This window comes from Salmo salar, chromosome 08 (assembly GCF_965601325.2).
Source record: "Salmo salar chromosome 08, fSalSal1, whole genome shotgun sequence".
Taxonomy (NCBI): domain Eukaryota; kingdom Metazoa; phylum Chordata; class Actinopteri; order Salmoniformes; family Salmonidae; genus Salmo; species Salmo salar.
In genome coordinates, this window is record NC_138298.1 from 4,640,001 (window position 1) to 4,645,000 (window position 5,000).

Below are 5,000 nucleotides of genomic sequence, written 5' to 3' on the forward strand. Positions count from 1 at the left end.
TGCTGATGAAATAGTGCAAGAGCACACCCTCGTGGACAAAATGCTTACAGCACCTGGTATTCCCAGGCGGTCTCCCATCCAAGTACTAACCAGGCCCGACCCTGCTTAGCTTCCGAGATCAGACGAGATCGGGCGTAACCAGGCTGGTATGGCCGTAAGCGAGAAACAATCTCTTGCTACAACATGTATAGTCAAAGTGAGTCTGATAAAACAGACATTTAGTCAATTCATCATTAAATGCTTAATACAAGGCAGTGTTGCTGATGAAATAGTGCAAGAGCACACCCTCGTGGACAAAATGCTTACAGCACCTGGTATTCCCAGGCGGTCTCCCATCCAAGTACTAACCAGGCCCGACCCTGCTTAGCTTCCGAGATCAGATGAGATCGGGCGTACCCAGGCTGGTATGGCCGTAAGCGAGAAACAATCTCTTGCTACAACATATATAGTCAAAGTGAGTCTGATAAAACAGACATTTAGTCAATTCATCATTAAATGCTTAATACAAGGCAGTGTTGCTGATGAAATAGTGCAAGAGCACACCCTCGTGGACAAAATGCTTACAGCACCTGGTATTCCCAGGCGGTCTCCCATCCAAGTACTAACCAGGCCCGACCCTGCTTAGCTTCCGAGATCAGATGAGATCGGGCGTACCCAGGCTGGTATGGCCGTAAGCGAGAAACAATCTCTTGCTACAACATATATAGTCAAAGTGAGTCTGATAAAACAGACATTTAGTCAATTCATCATTAAATGCTTAATACAAGGCAGTGTTGCTGATGAAATAGTGCAAGAGCACACCCTCGTGGACAAAATGCTTACAGCACCTGGTATTCCCAGGCGGTCTCCCATCCAAGTACTAACCAGGCCCGACCCTGCTTAGCTTCCGAGATCAGACGAGATCGGGCGTACCCAGGCTGGTATGGCCGTAAGCTAGAAACAATCTCTTGCTACAACATATATAGTCAAAGTGAGTCTGATAAAACAGACATTTAGTCAATTCATCATTAAATGCTTAATACAAGGCAGTGTTGCTGATGAAATAGTGCAAGAGCACACCCTCGTGGACAAAATGCTTACAGCACCTGGTATTCCCAGGCGGTCTCCCATCCAAGTACTAACCAGGCCCGACCCTGCTTAGCTTCCGAGATCAGACGAGATCGGGCGTACCCAGGCTGGTATGGCCGTAAGCTAGAAACAATCTCTTGCTACAACATATATAGTCAAAGTGAGTCTGATAAAACAGACATTTAGTCAATTCATCATTAAATGCTTAATACAAGGCAGTGTTGCTGATGAAATAGTGCAAGAGCACACCCTCGTGGACAAAATGCTTACAGCACCTGGTATTCCCAGGCGGTCTCCCATCCAAGTACTAACCAGGCCCGACCCTGCTTAGCTTCCGAGATCAGACGAGATCGGGCGTACCCAGGCTGGTATGGCCGTAAGCGAGAAACAATCTCTTGCTACAACATATATAGTCAAAGTGAGTGTGATAAACAGACATTGCATTTTCACCAATTAGATAAGCAGCTTGAACTTTGTGTCACTGAAAAAGTAGAAGAAATTACAAACACTGTTCCCATCACTTTTTAGCACAGGTAGTTGGATAAAATACAAACTTTATTTCCTTTCATCATTTGAACAGGGCAAAGGAGCACAAAGCACACACAAGCTGCATTCAGCAACAATATTCTTGTTTGTCTTATAAATACAAGGCAGATGCTAATTGAAAACACAAGGAAATTTGATCCTATTAAAAAGGCAGGAAGCTGCATTTAGTCAATTCATCATTAAATGCTTACTACAAGGCAGTGTTGCTGATGAAATAGTGCAGGGGCACACCCTCGTGGACAAAATGCTTACAGCACCTGGTATTCCCAGGCGGTCTCCCATCCAAGTACTTACCAGGCCCGACCCTGCTTAGCTTCCGAGATCAGACGAGATCGGGCGTACCCAGGCTGGTATGGCCGTAAGCGAGAAACAATCTCTTGCTACAACATATATAGTCAAAGTGAGTCTGATAAAACAGACATTTAGTCAATTCATCATTAAATGCTTAATACAAGGCAGTGTTGCTGATGAAATAGTGCAAGAGCACACCCTCGTGGACAAAATGCTTACAGCACCTGGTATTCCCAGGCGGTCTCCCATCCAAGTACTAACCAGGCCCGACCCTGCTTAGCTTCCGAGATCAGACGAGATCAGGCGTACCCAGGCTGGTATGGCCGTAAGCGAGAAACAATCTCTTGCTACAACATATATAGTCAAAGTGAGTGTGATAAACAGACATTGCATTTTCACCAATTAGATAAGCAGCTTGAACTTTGTGTCACTGAAAAAGTAGAAGAAATTACAAACACTGTTCCCATCACTTTTTAGCACAGGTAGTTGGATAAAATACAAACTTTATTTCCTTTCATCATTTGAACAGGGCAAAGGAGCACAAAGCACACACAAGCTGCATTCAGCAACAATATTCTTGTTTGTCTTATAAATACAAGGCAGATGCTAATTGAAAACAGAAGGAAATTTGATCCTATTAAAAAGGCAGGAAGCTGCATTTAGTCAATTCATCATTAAATGCTTACTACAAGGCAGTGTTGCTGATGAAATAGTGCAGGGGCACACCCTCGTGGACAAAATGCTTACAGCACCTGGTATTCCCAGGCGGTCTCCCATCCAAGTACTTACCAGGCCCGACCCTGCTTAGCTTCCGAGATCAGACGAGATCGGGCGAACCCAGGCTGGTATGGCCGTAAGCGAGAAACAATCTCTTGCTACAACATATATAGTCAAAGTGAGTCTGATAAAACAGACATTTAGTCAATTCATCATTAAATGCTTAATACAAGGCAGTGTTGCTGATGAAATAGTGCAAGAGCACACCCTCGTGGACAAAATGCTTACAGCACCTGGTATTCCCAGGAGGTCTCCCATCCAAGTACTAACCAGGCCCGACCCTGCTTAGCTTCCGAGATCAGACGAGATCGGGCGTACCCAGGCTGGTATGGCCGTAAGCGAGAAACAATCTCTTGCTACAACATATATAGTCAAAGTGAGTCTGATAAAACAGACATTTAGTCAATTCATCATTAAATGCTTAATACAAGGCAGTGTTGCTGATGAAATAGTGCAAGAGCACACCCTCGTGGACAAAATCCTTACAGCACCTGGTATTCCCAGGCGGTCTCCCATCCAAGTACTAACCAGGCCCGAACCTGCATAGCTTCCGAGATCAGACGAGATCGGGTGTACCCATGCTGGTATGGCCGTAAGCGAGAAACAATCTCTTGCTACAACATATATAGTCAAAGTGAGTGTGATAAACAGACATTGCATTTTCACCAATTAGATAAGCAGCTTGAACTTTGTGTCACTGAAAAAGTAGAAGAAATTACAAACACTGTTCCCATCACTTTTTAGCACAGGTAGTTGGATAAAATACAAACTTTATTTCCTTTCATCATTTGAACAGGGCAAAGGAGCACAAAGCACACACAAGCTGCATTCAGCAACAATATTCTTGTTTGTCTTATAAATACAAGGCAGATGCTAATTGAAAACACAAGGAAATTTGATCCTATTAAAAAGGCAGGAAGCTGCATTTAGTCAATTCATCATTAAATGCTTACTACAAGGCAGTGTTGCTGATGAAATAGTGCAGGGGCACACCCTCGTGGACAAAATGCTTACAGCACCTGGTATTCCCAGGCGGTCTCCCATCCAAGTACTTACCAGGCCCGACCCTGCTTAGCTTCCGAGATCAGACGAGATCGGGCGTACCCAGGCTGGTATGGCCGTAAGCGAGAAACAATCTCTTGCTACAACATATATAGTCAAAGTGAGTCTGATAAAACAGACATTTAGTCAATTCATCATTAAATGCTTAATACAAGGCAGTGTTGCTGATGAAATAGTGCAAGAGCACACCCTCGTGGACAAAATGCTTACAGCACCTGGTATTCCCAGGCGGTCTCCCATCCAAGTACTAACCAGGCCCGACCCTGCTTAGCTTCCGAGATCAGACGAGATCGGGCGTACCCAGGCTGGTATGGCCGTAAGCGAGAAACAATCTCTTGCTACAACATGTATAGTCAAAGTGAGTCTGATAAAACAGACATTTAGTCAATTCATCATTAAATGCTTAATACAAGGCAGTGTTGCTGATGAAATAGTGCAAGAGCACACCCTCGTGGACAAAATGCTTACAGCACCTGGTATTCCCAGGCGGTCTCCCATCCAAGTACTAACCAGGCCCGACCCTGCTTAGCTTCCGAGATCAGACGAGATCGGGCGTACCCAGGCTGGTATGGCCGTAAGCGAGAAACAATCTCTTGCTACAACATATATAGTCAACGTGAGTCTGATAAAACAGACATTTAGTCAATTCATCATTAAATGCTTAATACAAGGCAGTGTTGCTGATGAAATAGTGCAAGAGCACACCCTCGTGGACAAAATGCTTACAGCACCTGGTATTCCCAGGCGGTCTCCCATCCAAGTACTAACCAGGCCCGACCCTGCTTAGCTTCCGAGATCAGACGAGATCGGGCGTACCCAGGCTGGTATGGCCGTAAGCTAGAAACAATCTCTTGCTACAACATATATAGTCAAAGTGAGTCTGATAAAACAGACATTTAGTCAATTCATCATTAAATGCTTAATACAAGGCAGTGTTGCTGATGAAATAGTGCAAGAGCACACCCTCGTGGACAAAATGCTTACAGCACCTGGTATTCCCAGGCGGTCTCCCATCCAAGTACTAACCAGGCCCGACCCTGCTTAGCTTCCGAGATCAGACGAGATCGGGCGTACCAAGGCTGGTATGGCCGTAAGCGAGAAACAATCTCTTGCTACAACATGTATAGTCAAAGTGAGTCTGATAAAACAGACATTTAGTCAATTCATCATTAAATGCTTAATACAAGGCAGTGTTGCTGATGAAATAGTGCAAGAGCACACCCTCGTGGACAAAATGCTTACAGCACCTGGTATTC

The 5,000-nt window shown here is 44.7% G+C and overlaps 17 non-coding genes across 17 annotated transcripts in view; all 17 read right to left on the minus strand.

Moving 5' to 3' along the window:
- Positions 1–41: 41 nt before the first annotated feature.
- Positions 42–160, minus strand: LOC145857577 (5S ribosomal RNA). The gene has a single exon (XR_014378476.1). It is a non-coding gene; the product is annotated as a 5S ribosomal RNA (ribosomal RNA).
- Positions 161–299: 139 nt separating this feature from the next.
- LOC145856149 (5S ribosomal RNA) lies at positions 300–418 on the minus strand. The gene has a single exon (XR_014377037.1). It is a non-coding gene; the product is annotated as a 5S ribosomal RNA (ribosomal RNA).
- A 139-nt stretch (positions 419–557) lies between these two features.
- Positions 558–676, minus strand: LOC145856160 (5S ribosomal RNA). Its single transcript, XR_014377048.1, has one exon. It is a non-coding gene; the product is annotated as a 5S ribosomal RNA (ribosomal RNA).
- Positions 677–815: 139 nt separating this feature from the next.
- LOC145856998 (5S ribosomal RNA) lies at positions 816–934 on the minus strand. Its single transcript, XR_014377889.1, has one exon. It is a non-coding gene; the product is annotated as a 5S ribosomal RNA (ribosomal RNA).
- Positions 935–1,073: 139 nt separating this feature from the next.
- LOC145856999 (5S ribosomal RNA) lies at positions 1,074–1,192 on the minus strand. The gene has a single exon (XR_014377890.1). It is a non-coding gene; the product is annotated as a 5S ribosomal RNA (ribosomal RNA).
- A 139-nt stretch (positions 1,193–1,331) lies between these two features.
- On the minus strand, positions 1,332–1,450 carry LOC145857000 (5S ribosomal RNA). The gene has a single exon (XR_014377891.1). It is a non-coding gene; the product is annotated as a 5S ribosomal RNA (ribosomal RNA).
- Positions 1,451–1,859: 409 nt separating this feature from the next.
- LOC145881932 (5S ribosomal RNA) lies at positions 1,860–1,978 on the minus strand. The gene has a single exon (XR_014393500.1). It is a non-coding gene; the product is annotated as a 5S ribosomal RNA (ribosomal RNA).
- A 139-nt stretch (positions 1,979–2,117) lies between these two features.
- LOC145882902 (5S ribosomal RNA) lies at positions 2,118–2,236 on the minus strand. The gene has a single exon (XR_014394474.1). It is a non-coding gene; the product is annotated as a 5S ribosomal RNA (ribosomal RNA).
- Positions 2,237–2,645: 409 nt separating this feature from the next.
- Positions 2,646–2,764, minus strand: LOC145884409 (5S ribosomal RNA). The gene has a single exon (XR_014395987.1). It is a non-coding gene; the product is annotated as a 5S ribosomal RNA (ribosomal RNA).
- A 139-nt stretch (positions 2,765–2,903) lies between these two features.
- On the minus strand, positions 2,904–3,022 carry LOC145882025 (5S ribosomal RNA). The gene has a single exon (XR_014393592.1). It is a non-coding gene; the product is annotated as a 5S ribosomal RNA (ribosomal RNA).
- A 139-nt stretch (positions 3,023–3,161) lies between these two features.
- Positions 3,162–3,280, minus strand: LOC145850595 (5S ribosomal RNA). Its single transcript, XR_014372443.1, has one exon. It is a non-coding gene; the product is annotated as a 5S ribosomal RNA (ribosomal RNA).
- Positions 3,281–3,689: 409 nt separating this feature from the next.
- Positions 3,690–3,808, minus strand: LOC145881933 (5S ribosomal RNA). Its single transcript, XR_014393501.1, has one exon. It is a non-coding gene; the product is annotated as a 5S ribosomal RNA (ribosomal RNA).
- Positions 3,809–3,947: 139 nt separating this feature from the next.
- LOC145857001 (5S ribosomal RNA) lies at positions 3,948–4,066 on the minus strand. The gene has a single exon (XR_014377892.1). It is a non-coding gene; the product is annotated as a 5S ribosomal RNA (ribosomal RNA).
- Positions 4,067–4,205: 139 nt separating this feature from the next.
- Positions 4,206–4,324, minus strand: LOC145857002 (5S ribosomal RNA). Its single transcript, XR_014377893.1, has one exon. It is a non-coding gene; the product is annotated as a 5S ribosomal RNA (ribosomal RNA).
- A 139-nt stretch (positions 4,325–4,463) lies between these two features.
- LOC145857003 (5S ribosomal RNA) lies at positions 4,464–4,582 on the minus strand. Its single transcript, XR_014377894.1, has one exon. It is a non-coding gene; the product is annotated as a 5S ribosomal RNA (ribosomal RNA).
- A 139-nt stretch (positions 4,583–4,721) lies between these two features.
- LOC145882250 (5S ribosomal RNA) lies at positions 4,722–4,840 on the minus strand. The gene has a single exon (XR_014393816.1). It is a non-coding gene; the product is annotated as a 5S ribosomal RNA (ribosomal RNA).
- A 139-nt stretch (positions 4,841–4,979) lies between these two features.
- The window catches only part of LOC145857004 (5S ribosomal RNA), a 119-nt gene continuing 98 nt past the window's right edge, over positions 4,980–5,000 (minus strand). Inside the window, exon 1 of the ribosomal RNA XR_014377895.1 lies at positions 4,980–5,000. This exon is cut by the window's right edge and continues 98 nt beyond it. This is a non-coding gene — a ribosomal RNA (5S ribosomal RNA).